The sequence below is a fragment of the Microcebus murinus genome, chromosome 9 (assembly GCF_040939455.1).
Source record: "Microcebus murinus isolate Inina chromosome 9, M.murinus_Inina_mat1.0, whole genome shotgun sequence".
NCBI classification, from domain to species: Eukaryota; Metazoa; Chordata; class Mammalia; order Primates; family Cheirogaleidae; genus Microcebus; species Microcebus murinus.
This window is the reverse complement of record NC_134112.1, coordinates 40,490,933-40,508,041: the sequence shown is the minus strand read 5'-3', so window position 1 is coordinate 40,508,041 and position 17,109 is coordinate 40,490,933. Positions and strand designations below refer to the sequence as shown.

At 36.0% G+C, this 17,109-nt stretch overlaps 1 pseudogene; it reads right to left on the bottom strand.

The window, feature by feature from the left end:
• Positions 1–15,951: 15,951 nt before the first annotated feature.
• LOC105867242 (ADP-ribose glycohydrolase MACROD2 pseudogene) lies at positions 15,952–16,617 on the bottom strand (annotated as a pseudogene).
• Positions 16,618–17,109: the final 492 nt, after the last annotated feature.

Here is a 17,109-nt window from a genome sequence, read left to right as displayed (position 1 = left end):
TTAACTTTTATACTAGCGTTACAAGTGATTTGTGTACTGCTATTACAGTAGTCAAGAATTTTAAATTTGACTATATGCTTACCTTTACCAGTAAGTTTTATACTTTCATAAGCCATCATGTTGACATTTTTAGCATCCTTTTATTTCAAGTTGAAGAACATCCTTTATCATTCCTTGTAGGTCAAGTCTAGTGGTGATGACCTCTGTCAGTTCTTGTGTATCTGAGAAAGTCTTTTTCTTACTTCATTTCTGAAGGAAAGCTTTTCTTGATAAATTATTCTCAATTGGCTATGTTTTATTTTAGCACTTTGAGTATATCATCCTACTCTTTCTTGGCCTACAAGGTTTCTGCTGAGAAACATGCTGATAGTCTTGTAATGCTTCCTTTGTATGCAACCAGGTGCTTTTCACTTGCTATTTTCATAATTTTTCTTTAGCTTTAACTTTGGGTAATTTAACATAATGTGTCTTGGTGACATTCTCTTGCTATTTAAGCCATTTCAGGTTCTTAGGCATTATGGATCTGGATGTTCATTTTTCTCCTCAGATTTGGGAAATTTTCTGCCATTCTCTTCTTTCTTTCTTTTTTTTTTTTTGAGACAGAGTCTCACTTCGTTGCCCAGCTTAGAGTGAGTGCCGTGGCACCAGCCTAGCTCATAGTAACCCCAATCTCATGGGCTCAAGCGATCCTACTGCCTCAGCCTCCCGAGTAGCTGGGACTACAGGCATGCGCCACCATGCCGGCTAAATTTTTGTGTATATATTTTTAGTTGGTGAATTAATTTCTTTCTACTTTTAGTAGAGACGGGGTCTTGCTCAGGCTGGTTTCAAACTCCTGACCTCGAGCAATCCGCCCGCCTTGGCCTCCCAGAGTGTTAGGATTACAGGCGTGAGCCACCATGCCCAGCCTGTCATTATTTCTTTATATTGCTTTTTGCTTTTTTTCCTCTGCACCTTCTTAATATTTTATAACATGTACATTGTTTCTTTTGATGGTGTCACATAAGTCCAATAAATTTTCTTTACTCTCTTTCATTCTTTCCTTTTTAAAAAAATTCTTCTGATTGGGTATGATTTTAAATTATCTATCTTGAGTTGTAGATTCTTTCTTATTATGCTTAAGTGAGGTGTTGCAATTTTCTATTAATTTTTTTGATATCAGAGATGAACCTGGATCTATTATTTTTTAGTAAAGTCATCATATTTTTCAGCTTCAAAATTTGTTTCTTTTTGATAGTTTCTGTCTCTTTGTTGAACTTCTTATTTTGTTCATGTATTGTTTTTCTGATTTCAATTAGTTGTCTATTTGTATATTTGTAACTTACTGAGCTTATTTAAGATGATTATTTTGAATTCTTTTTAGGCAATTTATAGATCTCAATTTCTTTGAGGTCTGCCAATGGAGATTTAATGTTTCATTAATCCTTTCTTGATTCTTCATGTTTCTTGACATCTTGCATTGCTGTCTTTGCATTTGAAGAAGCAGTAAATACTATGCTAGTATTTACTTACTTGTTTCAAGAGAGAAAGGCCTTCACCTCTTAACTCAGCTAGATATTCTGGGGGTCTCTGAAGCCATTGCTATGAATGCATTTGCCCCTATTTTTATCACTGTTGGTGGGGAAGTCTTAGACTTGTGTGTTTTCCTTCAGTCCTACAAAGTCAGGCAAGGCTCTGAGAGCCTCCATTTACTTTTACTTGGGCAATGCCTTAAAATGTTTAAGGTTATGTATTTTCTTCCAATGCTGCAGAGTTGAACCTGCTGATGATTTTCATGTTCTGTCTGTGAGAGTCTTCATATGCCCTCCGCAGAGGCCCATGCTTTCCAACTGCAGATTCTCACACATGCTGATATCAGGGACATTTGCAGAGTGCTGAGGCCATGCATTGGCCAATGGGGGTGTGGGGTGGTGGGGTGGAGGGCAGTGGCTGCAGGTAAGCTGTACCATGGGCTTTATGGATTGGCCTCTTGGCAGAGTCCAGAGTCAATTAGTAGGACTTACAGTCAGTTTTTGAAATATATATTAGGTTGCTGTGAGCCCCACTCTTTTCCTTTTTTCCAATTCTTACCTTACATGAGAGTATTCAGCAGTGGAGATCCCCTCAGTGATTTGGGTGGAATGGGGCTGAATTGTGCTTTTCGGGCAATGTCCTGCAAGGTTGAGGAAGCCTGGCACTTACTACACCCTTACCCCGTGGGATAAACTGCTAGTCAAGGGAAGTCACAATTAGGTCCCCCCCCTTTTTTTTATTTCGGCATATTATGGGGGTACAGATTTAAAGGTTTCAATAAATGCCCTTTCCCCGTTCCCCCCACAAGTCTGAGTTTCCAGCATGACCATCTCCCAGATGGTGCACATCTCACTCATTATGTATGTATATACCCGCCCCCCACCCCCCTGCCCAATACTCTATTACTGTAGTACCTATGTGTCCACTTAGGTGCTGCTCAGTTAATACCAGTTTGCTGGTCAGTATATGTGGTGCTTGTTTTTCCATTCTTGGGATACTTCACTTAGTAGTATGGGTTCCAGCTCTAACCAGGAAAATATAAGATGTGCTACATCACTGTTGTTTCTTAGAGCTGAATAGTACTCCATGATATACATATACCACATTTTATTAATCCATTCTTGGATTGATGGGCACTTGGGCTGTTTCCACAGCCTTGCAATTATGAATTGTGCTGCTATAAACATTCGAGTGCAGGTGTCTTTTTTGTAGAGTGTCATTGGATCTTTTGGGTAGATGCCCAGGTTTTAAAGAGAGCAAAAGGAGAGGCTAGACACACAGCGTTCATGTCAGATGGTGTTGAACAGCATTCATCTGCTTTTTTGCTATTTGCATAGGAAAAGTATCCCTCCAGTATCAGGTGAAGCCAAGAATATACAGATAATTTTTTCTAATTTTCAAAGTTGAAGTAATAAACACCATGATATACATAATTTATTTTAGTATCATTGTTAAGAAAGGATATTATATTGCATTTACTGGTTTAACATAAAATATCTCATATTCTTTGGTTATAGGGCCAGATTTCATGGAAATTCAAAGGAACTTTGTACTTACTTCCTTTCCATAGGAGTATGATGCTGACTGTTAAAATTAGCACACTATTTTCATGTCCAAATAATATCTCTGTATCTACTTCCCATTTTTTAAAAAAAAGTTCACATATTTCCCTTGAATAGTGAATTAGCCAAAAAGCAAGACTTTTTCTTTATTAATTTTTTAAACATTCGCTTAAATCCACATATTCCATCCCCCAAATATGTTGCTTTGACCTGCAGGCCAATTCATGAAAACTTAGTGTCATAAAAATTTACTGGTCATGTCAAAATATTATTTATTGGTATTTACTCAAATTGAAAATTTATGTTCATACAAAATCCTGTACACAGATGTCATGGCAGCCTTATTCACAGTTGCCACAGTCTGAAGACAGCCAAGATATCCTGTAATAGGTGAATGAACAAATACACTGTGGTATATCCAGACAATCAATATTATTCAGTTTTAAAATGAAATGTACTATCAAGCCAATCATGAAAAGATCTGGAGGAAACTTAAATGCATATGACTAAGTGAAAGAAGCCAATTTTTAAAGGGTGGATTTTATATGGTTCCAACTATTATATGACATTATCAAAAAGACAAAACTATGGAGACAGTGAAAAAATCAGTGATTTCCAGGGGTTGGAGGGAGGAGGGATATGTTGGTAGAACACTGGGGATTTTAGGGGAGTGAAACCACCCTGTATGATAACACAATTGTGGACAGATGTCCTTAAAACACATAGAAATGTACAACACCAGGAGTGAAACTTTTGGTAATAATCACGTGTCCATGTTGGTTATTTGAAAGGGAGGTTGTGCATGGGGAAACTCTCTGTACTTTCTTTTAAATTTTGCAGTAAACCTAAAGCGGCTCTTAAAAAAATAAAAAGTTTATTAATTAAAAAAATAAGCAACAACAAAAATATATATTATTTTCAGTGCTTGATCATATCTAGTTTTATCTTTAATGTATTGAATTTAATTTGGAAGATTTAAGAAAACCAGTTAGTGTTCTCAAAATAATTTCGAATGGTTAATCTTTTAAACGTGTAATTGCATGAAGCTGAACCTTACTTTATTAGTTTTCATTTTATAGGAGACTATATATCTCAGCTATAGTGAGAACTCAAAATTCTCATTGCATATTCGTATGCCACCAATTCTTGCCAAAACCTGCTGCTTGAATGTGTGAGTGAGTGACTGAGAAAGTAAATGTAAGTGGAATCAACTGGTAGGCATGTAAAGGGAGGTTCATTTGTGGGCCATACTCATTAACATTATAAGATGCTCTCAGTATATTAATAGATAGTTTGGATTCAGTGCCTTTATGTGGGGTATAAAAATGTTACATTCCGTCTTCCTGGGTGATATAAAAGAAAGAGGATAATGTATTTTGTTGGTATTTGGGAAAATAAATGGACAGAGGTCTGAGAGAATGTGTAAAAATAATTTAGATATCATTGTATTTAATACTAACAAATATCTCCTGAGCCATCGATGTACTTTACAGAATGATCATCTTCACTTTGGCTGAACATGGACTCAGCAACCCCTGGGTGCAAATGTAGACTGTTGTGCTGTTTGTTTCCTGCTCTATCAAAAAACACAAATAATCATAATAAAAAAATCAACACAGCAAGAATTCCTAAGAATCAACTTTTCACTCCCACTCCCAGGCTTCCCAAATCACTGAGAAATATTTGAGGATTTTGTTGCCCAGTTTAAAATTACTAGTCATGTCATCTTAGCACAATAGTAATAAACACTAGTTATATAGCCTTCTTGGTATTAACAGGAAAAAGATCAGGATTTAAGAAAAAGTACCTTGTTCCAATGGCCCTGAAATTTTCCTGATTAATAAGATTTTAAAAGAAAGAAAGAAAAAAGGCTTTAAACAGAAGCCAAATTGAAGACATTGAAAGTTGAAAATAAACATTGTATTTTTCCTTTCTCTTATCATTTTATTTTCAGTTAATAAAGAGCATAATCTATTTGTATCTGCTTTTGCCTTAGGAGTTGGGAGAAGATAATGAAAATATTTTACTATCTGTTTTCAAATTATAAGCTGTGTTTCCAAAGAAAGTCAAAACTCATGTATATTATCGCATTATTGTTCTCAGGGGATTGCAGTCACCATAGTGATTGTAATTACATGGCATCATTAACTTTATACATTCTACCTGTTATGGGGGAGTTCACATTAAGAAAATTTGCATATGCAGGAAATGAATGTCATTTGCAGGGAACTAATGTCATTAAACATTTAGGCAGTCCCTATCAGGCAAAGGGGTTTCCATTGGGATATGCTTTTCGGTATGCCCTTTATAGTTACTATGAGCACAGAAATCTATTTCCAAAGCTCTAAAAGTAAAACTTTAGAGGAAAATATTAGAAAGCAACAACTATTTTGACAAATCTAATTTATTCTGGAATTTCAAATTACTGACATTAAGATTATTAGAATACACAATCTAATATAATATAATCCTGAAAAATGTAAGCGCTTTGAATATTTTGGGGGCTCTTGCATAGCATTAATGTGTATGTGGGTGTTTGCATGTTTTCTTGGGTGTGCCTGTGTATGTGTTTGCTAGTTTTCTAGTGCACTTGATAGAGTGCCTGGTATTTTTAAGCATTGTTATATATTGGTACTGTTCTAATTTTATTGACCAGTTTAATCTATTAACATTCACTACAATTTTTAAAAAAAATCACAATAAACAAAAACCAGACAGAAAGAAAAAAAAAAAACAGAAAGGAAAAGAACTTCTCAAATATTAAATTCAGACTTAAGAGCCCTACAATGTATATGCATTTCAGATGTTTTAAAGGGCAGGATAATGAAAAGGGCTTCATATACCTTTTTCTTTGGCTCATGTGTTATTAATCTTTTGGTAACACCAGAATTCTGAGAAGTCTAGAGAGGTAAACTGCAAGGTGGGAGAAGGTGAGGGCTGTCCCTCATTAGCAAAAAAATGAACACTTATGTTTTCACACTCCTGCTCTAGCACCCTTCAAGAAACAATCAGAACTTAGCTCCCTAACTTCTGTTTGCCATACTAGGATCAATATCAACTATTGAGAACAATACTATTAACAACAGTAAAGAACTCTTTGTATAAATAAAGAAATGGGCTGATATTTACCATATGACAAAAGGTATAGTAATTCCTAAGAGCTGTCTTTGAGACAGATTCAAAACAACTCATGATTTCTTTTTAGGTATTATAATTCATAGCAGTTTGTGGGTAATAAAGAAATTACACATTTTCTGATACAAAATTACATCCTAGGGAATTATATTACACATGTACATTATGGTGGGCTCTTTTCAATCTGTATCTCTTTAGGTTAATTAATTCTTCAAGAGAGGCAATGTATGTCAGTATTGGATACAAAAAATATCTTTATACAGGAAATTCACATAGATCTCTTCAATTAAGGTTGAAAGCAACAGAGTTAACATTGACAGAGTTCAGAGGTAGTAGAAAAAAATTGATTTTTTCATCAAGTTATTTCTATATCCTCTGAAATTTTCTCTATTTGATTAAAAAGTTTACAAAATTTATGTTAAATAATTTAGAAGAATGACTGCAATGAGTAAATTAATTAAAATATATTTTTTCTTCTATTCAAATAATTTTGATTTCTTTTTGATTATAATTAATAGGGTGAACTTCTTAGGGTAAAGTAATCACTTTTTGGATCACAGTTACCTCATTTGTTGACACAACGTCATGTAAATTAATTTATGCCTGCTTCTAAATGAAAATCACCCCAAATCAATTGACCTTCTATTAAATGGGTTGTGTACCTGTTATTAGTTTTGGATACTACAGTCAATGACTGTTTAGATTGATTGGAAATAAAAAAAAAAAGATAGTCTGTTCTAGTTTGTTTGTTGTTGTTTGAAAATATAACAGAAATTTATGGACTCCTTTAAAGTCCATCAACAGTTATTTATTTTGTATTTGGAAGCAAGGCAACTCTTCTTTTTTGTATGGAGGTACAAGTGCTTTGGTTACATATATTGCCCTTACACCACCTTAGTCAGAACTACACACATGCCCATCCCCCCATGTGCACCACACCATTAGGTGTGAATGTATTCATCCCCTCATTTCCCTCTCCCATCTGCCTGACACCGATGAATGTTACTTCCATATGTGCATGTAAGTGTTTATCAATTAGTACCAATTTCATGGTGAGTACACATAGTGTTTGCTTTTCCATTTTTGTGGTACTTTATTTAGAAGAATGGGCTCTAGCTCCATCCAGGGTAATACAAGAGATAGTTCACCAGTTTTCATATGGTTGAGTAATACTCCATAGTATGCATATATCACATTTATTAATCCACTCAGCTATTGATGGGCACTTGGGTTGTTTCCACATATTTGCAATTGTGAATTGTGCTGCTATAATCATTCATGTTCAAATGTCTTTATTATAGAATGTCTTTTATTCCTTTGTGTAAATACCCAGTAGTGGAATCACTGGATCAAATGGGAGTTCTACTTTTAGTTCTTTGAAGTATCTCCATATAACTTTCCATAAAGGTTGTACTAATTTATAGTCCCACCAGCAGTATATGAGTGTTCCTATCTCTGCACATTCATACCAACATTTGTTGTTTGGGGAGGCAACTCTTTAAATAATTGCAATGTGGTTACTTTTGGACTATGACTCTTGAAAAATATTGATATTAAACAAATGTTTTTGAGCATCTACTGTTCTAATCCAGCACCATACTCTTCATCAGCTAGGAATTTTTTTAAAAAGTACATAGATGTAGGTGCCACTTCAAACCTATTATATCAGAGTTTCTGGGGGTGAGTTTAGGTTCTTATATATTTGTAAAGCTTTGCAGATTTTTTGATATTCAATAACAATTGAGAATCACATTTCTAGGTATTATAAAGTATAAAGAAAACACACATGTAATTGACAAATATTCCATAAACTCTTTGATCTTCAAGAATTGGAGTTTTCAGGATGTTTTTTAGACAAAAATCCCTAATACAATGCAATTTTATTAATTATAGCCCTAATGTTGTACATTAGATCTCTAGACATATTCATACTACATATCTACTATTTTGTATCCTCTGAACTATAACTCCTCACCTTCTTATCACCAGGCCTGCACCTGGTAACCAGTGTTTTATTCTTCTGTCTTTGTTGTATATTTTACCTTTTTAAAAAAATTAGATTCCACATAGAAGTGAGATCATGATGCAATATTTTTCTTTCTTACTTCACTTAGCATAATGTCCTCCAGGCCCATCTATGTTGTGGCAAATGACAACATTTCCTTTTTTAAAGCTGAGTAGTGTTCCATTGTGTATTTTACACACACACACACACACACACACACACACACACACACACACACACACCATACACATTAAGAAGGAAATTAAACACAGAAAGTTAACTATACTGAAAGCCACTTTGTAAAGAAGAACAAATGACTAACAAAAATAAAGGAATGATCTGGGTGAGATATTTTAATTTAGTACAGTACTCACCAGTTTCTGCACAAGTGTTTGCATCAGATCTCTGAAACCTGGCATAGTGTCAGCACTGATGGAATAAGACTCTCTTCACCTAGGGGATGGCGCTGACAACACTGGGAGATGGGAACACTTTTCACTTGCTATGTCCCTACATAGTCAGAGATGGGAGAATGGAGGTCCAGAAGAGAGGCCTTGCCCAGAGTTATTATATGTTTGGAAACTGAAAACATAGAGAATGCAACTTGAAAACTACAGAACTGCATGGTATTACCTATATGAGCGTGCAAATGGAGAAAAGAAGAACGTTCAAAATGAATCACTAGATATGTGAAACACTTTCAGGATAAGTGGAGGGAAGTGAGCTGACAAAGGAGACTGAGAAAGTGTGGCCGGAGCGGTACAAAGAAAACCAGGAAAATATGGTCTTCCAGAAAATTAGTGAGGAGATTTTTTTTGTTCTAAAGGAATGGCTGTGTCCAATGCTGATGATTTTAAGTTATGTATAAATGTCCATTAAATCTTGCCACATGAAGATCAACAGTGGCCTTGCAATTTTGGTCAAGTGATGTTTGCAGCATCTAGATTAGAGTGATTCAGGAATAAATAGTGAGTGAGGAGATGAAGGCAGAAATGTAATATACATTTTTGGGAAGTTTGACTGTTAAGAATGTTAAAAAATTAAATATTCATCATTAGGCTTGGTGTGCTGCTTGCTTTTATGTCCCCTTTGGACAAATTAGAAAAAAAATTCTTGACAGACAAATTAGAAAAAATTGCTCTGACTGGTCAGGTGGGATATGTTAAGGAGTAGAATATGGACTAGATTTTATCTCTTATGTCCATCTTCAGTCAGATAACTTTGAGGAGTAAAGTCCTGAATTGTATAGGATAATACAAATTTGTTTAAGATGTCATGATATAATAAAAAAAAATATTTAGTCTTTGTTCCCAGTTTCTGGGACATGGATCCTAAAAACCTTGGAATCTCCAGAGTTTTAAAAGTGTCTTCTGTGTGTTAGGAAGATGATTAATGGCTAGGGGTACCTTAGATAACCCCAGGACAGGGACTGGTCATCAGAAAGATCAAGGTATGCTTAGAAAGCTGGAACTTTCAGCCCTACCTCCCAGCCTCTGGGAGGAAAAGGGGGCCAGAGACTTAGTCACCAGTGGTCAATGATTTAATCAATCATGCTTATATAGTGAGACCCACATAAATATCTCTAAATGATGGGGTTTGGAGAGCTTCCATGTTGGTGAACACACTGAGGTGCTGGTGGGTGGTGCACCCAGAGAGGGTGGGGGAGCTCTTCCCCCCTTCATCTATAATTTCCCCATGCATTTCTTCTATTTTGATGTTCCTAGTTGTATCTTTTATAATAAACCAATAACAGTAAGTAAAGTGCCCTCCTGAATTCTGTGATCCTTTCTAGCAAATTATCAAACATGATTAGGGGGTCCTGGGGACCCCTGATTTATAGCCAGTTGGCTAGAAGTGTAAGTGGCTTGGATTTGCAGTTTGCATCTAAAATGGAGACAGTTTTGTGGGACTGATCCTTTAATTTGTGGGATCTGATACTAACTCCAGAGAGTGTCAGAAATTGAATTGAATAGTTGGACACCCAGTTGGTGTCCACATAGAATTGGAGAATTGGTGTCAGGAGGAAAAAAACGCCTCTCGTTTGGTGTCAGAAATGTTTTGACTAAAAACAGTCAGAGAGTTGCACATCATGCTGTATTCAGCCTCTGTATCAGTTTCATAATCTCTTAAGTATCATGTCCACTATTTGATTAAAATGAATCTTAATGTTTCATGTGTCAACATAAGGGAATTGGTCCTAGAAATGCTTAAGACAAGTCAGGAATCTGGAAATACCTTTCTAGAAACTGAACCATGTGTTGGTTGTTTATGTGTGAAAGTGTCAATTTGATACTGGGTAGGGGGAGTGAAAGGAATTACAGAGACCAAGAAAGTAGAAAATGAGTTAATTCCAGATGTGAGCTAGTGACAGAGATGTATTTCATTAGATAAGAACTCTTATGGAATCAGACACATTGGTTTCATCATTATATTTTTAGCATTTAACATGGCACATGAACATAATGTGTGTTCCATCAGTGCTTGTTGAATTGCACTGAAATTCCAAAGGGATAATATAATATCCTCAAACTAAGTAAATGTAGATAAGAAGGTATATACCGCGATGAATGTCAAGAATGGTGGTTAATAGACAGAGGCTGGTTTTGACATGGTAAACCACAATGAAATCTCTTTTTTTGGAAATCATAATGGCAAAGCAGTTGCTCTCATTGAATCTCTCTTTACCCCAAGTGGTCCCTCCTCATGGTCTACCCTAGGGAGAAAGCTCTGAGGGAGACTATATTACAAAGGAATATACTATATTGTTTTCTTTTCCAATGGATTGATAGTGGTAATAGACCAAACCAAACCAACCAAACAAACAAAAAGCCACATACTGAGGGAAGTGAGTCATGCTCATTAGAGGTTTTGGTTGGTGGCACATTGAGTAGGTTCGGCACTCAACTAGCAAATGGCATCAGTAAGCAATAAATAAATAGGGATCCAAGTGAGTAGAAGAGCACATGGATTGATGATAAAAAAGTAGAAAGGGATCCTGATAGATGAGCAGAATGCCAAAGCTGGCAGTCAGGCAGGTATTTGCCCCTAACGTGGTTGTGCAAGAGGCAGAAACATGTCTGCATTAAGAACAGGAAGAGGGGCAGGAACAATTAGAGTATGATAGGAAAGAAATTTCAGAACTCTAGCAAATTGCAATTTATCAAGGTAGGAATTCAGATACCAGAAGAAAAGCCAGTCAGAGAGTGACTATGGTCAAGGTGGATTTAATTCTTATTTGTAATTTAAGCTTTGAACTGCCCAACACTCCAGTTATCACACCAGCTAGAAGATTGAGAAAGCTAAGAGGAACACAGCCTAACATGCCATTGCACTATATTTTCCCTGCTGTAATGTTACGCCACTTCATTTACTAAATTGCTTAATTTAGCACTTACACATAGCCTGGACTTTAACTTTTGAAAAAAAAACAAAACATTTTTCCTCTTTGAGAAAAAATATTTTCTACAAGTTGGGAACTATTTTATATGTATTTTTGTATATTCCTACTTCTTAACACAGTGTTATCGATTTAACAAGGTCTCAATAAATACTCATTGGGCAGAATGCAGTGGTTCACACCTGCAATCCTAGCACTCTTGGAGGCCCGGGCAGGAGGATTGCTTGAGGCCAAGAGTTCAAGAGCAGGTTGAGCAAGAGTGAGACCCTGTCTCTACATAAAATAGAAAAATTATTCAGGCATAGTGACAAGTGCCTGTAGTCCCAGCTACTCATGAGGCTAAGGCAGGAGAATCACTGGAGCCTATGAGTTTGAGGTTGCTGTGATTCATGGTGACACCACCACACTCTAGCCTGAGAGACAGATTGAGATAAATAAATATAAGCACTTGTTGAATTGACATGTTAACTTTTTATGTCAGGTAGGTAGATTTGACCTTTCTAAATTAAGATGTTGAAGTCAAATGTAGTTATGCTATTTTTAAAGGAAATGAACTCATTGGAATATACTAACCCCACAAATGATTTAATTTTTTCTATATGAGCATGAGTTTAACAGAGATTCTATAACTAGTTTTGCATCTTCCTTGTAACAGTTGGTTGCTGGCATCTTGATTGGTTTAGAATGTTTTGTGAAATCTATATCTTTGCATTTTATAAAAGGGGAATAAAGCTCTTTTCAATTGATGATGCATTGAAGAGAATTGCATGGGCAATCTCCCTTTATTACATTCAGTGGTCCAAGGCACAGAGTAGCTTAAAATGTTCTTTTAGAAATGCTACTGTTCAGAAAGGTACACTAATGTGGCATTATTGGATGTCTTTTTACTGTCTTTCTACTGAAAAATCCAACTTTTAAGGAAAATTAGGTACTTCTATTATATGAACTTTGTCAACAATCAAATGGCCATAATGTAATTTGTTCTCTATGTCCTTCCTTATAATACATGTTCCTCCCAGAACTTCAAAATAAAAATGGTGGCACCCCAGGAATCTATACCCAGAGCAAGTGTCTATTATGATAAATTTAGTTCCTATACTATGCCCTGTCCTTATTAACATCAATTATGTGGTAAAGGAAATTGGATGATTCATAAAAGCAGAAAGCATTTGGCTTGACCACATTTTATAGCAGTGCAAATAAGAATTGTTAATGCTGTTTAACAAATGTCTTTTTCACTCTTCATTAAAGCCTTTTGTTGCCATCCAATCTTGATTTTAGAAATTAAAGCTAACAACCAGATTGAGAGAATCAGGAAAGCGACAGCATGGGGCAGAGTCTCAAAGCCACAACTAACAGCATGAAGCAAAGTGAACCTCAAGCTATTGCAGCTCTCAGAAAAGGCTGAGAAAGGGAGGGGTGCATTTTCAGGGAAACTCAATTATAGCAACCCTCAGCTATAGGAAAGTACTTGTGAATGTTGACATGAAAGCTTTTTCCCTTAATGTTTTAATTAAATACCTAGAAGCCAATGCTTCTTCTCAGTTAGTGTCAGAACACTGCTTCTTAGTGGATAAATGTTTACAGCAAAATCTCAGCTGAGGGTTTCTACAAACATGACTCTAAGAACTAGGAAGGCTTTTGCAGAGGCACTTGAGATCAAGAAAGCAGAAGTGATTATAAACTAGCAGTACAATAGCAGGATGGTTTAATCCACCCAAATGTCAGTTTCTGGTTTGCAAGTTGGCAATCCCACCTTCATCTTCAGACAAAAGGGCACTGGTTAGTCATCTGTTTAATTCTTTAGCTTCAGTGTGTCATTTGGATGTTGAAGGAAAATCCCTTGATTCAGTCTGCCATTTCTGACAGCCTCCCTCTAGACCCCATTAATAAGCCTTTTAGAGAACAGAATGCAAAGTAGGCAGCAGGCAATCCACAATAAAAATGGAGATAGAACAGACAGTAGAAATATCTTCCCTTTGTGAAGATGGTGCTGAGGTGACCTTTGTTGAAGAGATTTTTTGGTTGCTGTTGTTTAAAAACTGTGTCTTTCATGATATTAAAGCAGCATTTACAATGTGGTAGATTTGGGAGGTCATTTGGAATTTGGGAGTTTATGATAGGACACAGAAAAACTCAAGTGATATTTACAAAATGTGCAAACAATGGCACAGACAAGAAGCCAAGCTGGCTTTGGGCATGCCTGGGGAATATCCTTCAGAAAACAAATATGCCACTCTTTAATGTTGGTTTGAATCTCATTATAAAATTGCAAGTGAAATGAGACACACTTCACCTCTGAAACAGTAATTCCAGAAGCAAAGCAACTGTTCTCTAATAAAGCAATCTTGTTAAGATTTGTAGGATTTTAATGTAAAAGCACATCGTTTATTAGATTATGGACTCCTTCTATTGAAACCTAGTTTCCATTTTCCAAACATTGTTATTATAATTCCTATCTGACTCTGTGTGTGTGTGTGTGTGTGTGTGTGTGTGTACATTCTTAGAAGCACTGCTTAATTTGTCACATGCAGATTGATAAACCAGGTCTCTAGAAAAGACCCATTCCAAATAACCTTTCCTCAGGCATTGCCAAGGCAAGATTCCAAAATACACAATTTCCAGAGATATAAGTTCAACCAAGAGTGGAGATCTTTAAAGGAACCAAAACAACCACAGGATCTCTTGTGAAAGTTCTTCATTAAATGGGCAAGGTCTTTTAGAGACAGAGATTGGAACAGAATCTGTGTTGTGATGATTTCAATGCAATGCCAAGTGTTTTTTTGTAACCACAGATCAAGAAGCAAGACCACAACAGAAGTGGAGAGATCATTTATTACCAGGGAGATCACTTTTATTTATAGAGTAGCACCAGACAAGTCACTTATTTTTTATGCATCTAGTCCCTTAATAAAACACTAATAAAGCTTTTATGTACTTTTATATCTCAGTAAACCATTCAGGCATGCCTTTTAAAATATACAAAGGCAAAAATAGCTGTTTTCTGCCAGGAATTTGTTTCTAAACTGTCCTTTTATTAGAATGTACATTAACCTGAATTTGCTTAGGTAAGACAGTAAAAACTTGCCTTCTAAGAGTATATAAAAAATATATGCACAAAATGGGTACTTAAGTAAGCTATCTCACGTATATAATGCTTAGTAAGTACAGAGGATTAGATATATTTTTATGAAAGAGTTAAATTATACACATCTGTGTGTGTGTGTGTGTGTTCTGAGAGATCAATTTATTTTCAAAAGAAAGAGATTAAGACATTGATAGCCTGAGGCTCACCCAGGTTTCCAAGAACTGTTTAGTATCACTACCTGTTTTTCCTGTAACTAGTAGTGGTAATTGGCGTGTTTGTTTTGGGGACTCCCTTAACTACATCTTACTGAAGCATCTGTTCATTATAAGACAGCATTTAAGCTAACGATACTTAGAAGTCATCTAGTATTGCATGTTACTGTACTGCATATTGTAGGCATTTATAACATATAGGTAAGTATTTATATATCTAAACATAAAAAAGGTAGGTATAGTAAAAATATGGTATAAAAAATTAAAAAAATGATACGTACACCTGTGCAAGGCACCTACCAGGAATGGAGCTTACAGGACTGGAAGTTGTTCTGGGTGAGTCAGCGAGTGAGTGGTGAGTGAATGTGAAGGACATCACTGTACACTACTGTATACTTTATAAACAGTGTATACTTAGGCTTCATGAAAGTTATAAAATCTATTTTTCTTTCTTTAATAATAAATTAAACTTCCCTTACTGTAACTTTTTTACTTTATTAGATTTCTTAGGTTTTTTTCTCAACTTTTTGATTTTTTTTAAAGCTAAAACAAAAACACATACATTAGCCTGGGCCTAACAGGGTCAGGATCATCAATATCATTGTCTTTCATCTTCATATCTCGTCCCACTAGAAGGTCTTCAGGGACAATAACATTCATGCAGCTGTCATCTCCTACAATGTCTTGCTCTGGAATACCTCCTGAAGGACCTGTCTGGGGCTGTTTTACAGTTAATAATTTTTTTGTTGTTGTTGTTTGCTAAAAAAAAAACCCTTTTATTTAAATTTTGAGCATCTACTCCAACCACCGTATACATGTACAAGTTCAATTGTAGGCTGACAATATTTTGGTATTTACAAAAAAATGTATAAATGAATGTATTTATACATCGCTTATTACAATCAGTAACTGTCTATCCCCCATACATTATAGATTAGACCTGCACTTGTTAGTTCTGTCACCTAAATGGCCTTTCTGTACAAATGGTTATGATTAGGATCTTAGTACACAGTCACAATGTAAGTCTTACTTATAGTATACTAAGAGAAAGCAAAGATCAGTTCACTGGGAAGTAGGTAGAACCTAGGCTGCCTCCTCCTTTCATGTACTTCATCTTTTTCATTTTCTTCTTTTTCTTGGTCATCTGTTAGTGGAATCACTTCTGGTTGATCCACAATTGTGGCATCTTCATGGTTTGATGAAAGTTCTTCTGTATCCATATACGAGCTCTGGGACTCTGTCTCAATTTTTATTTCATTCTTCATTGAATCATTCTCTTGTCCATTGGAATGATCTTGGTCACATGCAGAATGATCTGTTACTTCATTGTCTTTTGCAATATTGTCATCCTTTACAGAATCTTCATCTTTACAGGCTTCCACTGCCTCTTCTGAAGCGGGGCTGGGCACAGTGGCAGTGTTGACGCCATCTGCTTCTTGGCTCTGCCCCTCCATTTCTTCCACACTTTGCTTTTCCTCTGGACCATTCTCATCTTCACTAGAGTCTTTTGAACTTTCTGGCTTCTTTGCTTTGCTCTTCTTGTGGGGCAGAGAGAGGCCTTTTGGCTCTAAACCATCTGAATCTTCTTTCATTTCAATGTCTTCTTCATTATTATCATCTACAGGGAAAAACTCGCTCATTTTCTTTTTGTAGATTTTGAAGTCAACTTCTAAGAAGACACAGAAGATGATCTGATTCACCTCGTGGTGATTCTTGGCCAGCCATTCTTTAATGGTGCTGAGCGCAATGACTGCAGCAGGCTCATTTGGAAAACCTCACAGCAGCGTCTGGTTCCCCGGGCGCATCTCCTTCCCGTGCTCCGCTCCTGCCGCCATGTCGCCTTCCCTGACTTCGCCCCGCCTGCCTTCCTTTCATAAGGCCCCCTGTTACAGTTAATAATTTTTAAAATGTAAATAGAAGAAAAGTACACTCTAAAATAATAATTAAACAGTATAGTATAGTAAATACAAAACCCAGTAACATGGTTGTTTATTATCTTTATCAAGTATCATGAACTGTGTATAATCGTATGTTCTATACTCTTATTCAACTGGCAGGGCAGTAGGTTTGTTTACACCAGTATTACCACAAACACATGAGTAACGTGTTGTTCTGTGACATTATGAAAGCTGTGATGTCACTAGGTGATAGGAATTTTTCAGCTCCATTATGATTTTATGGGACCACCATGGTATATG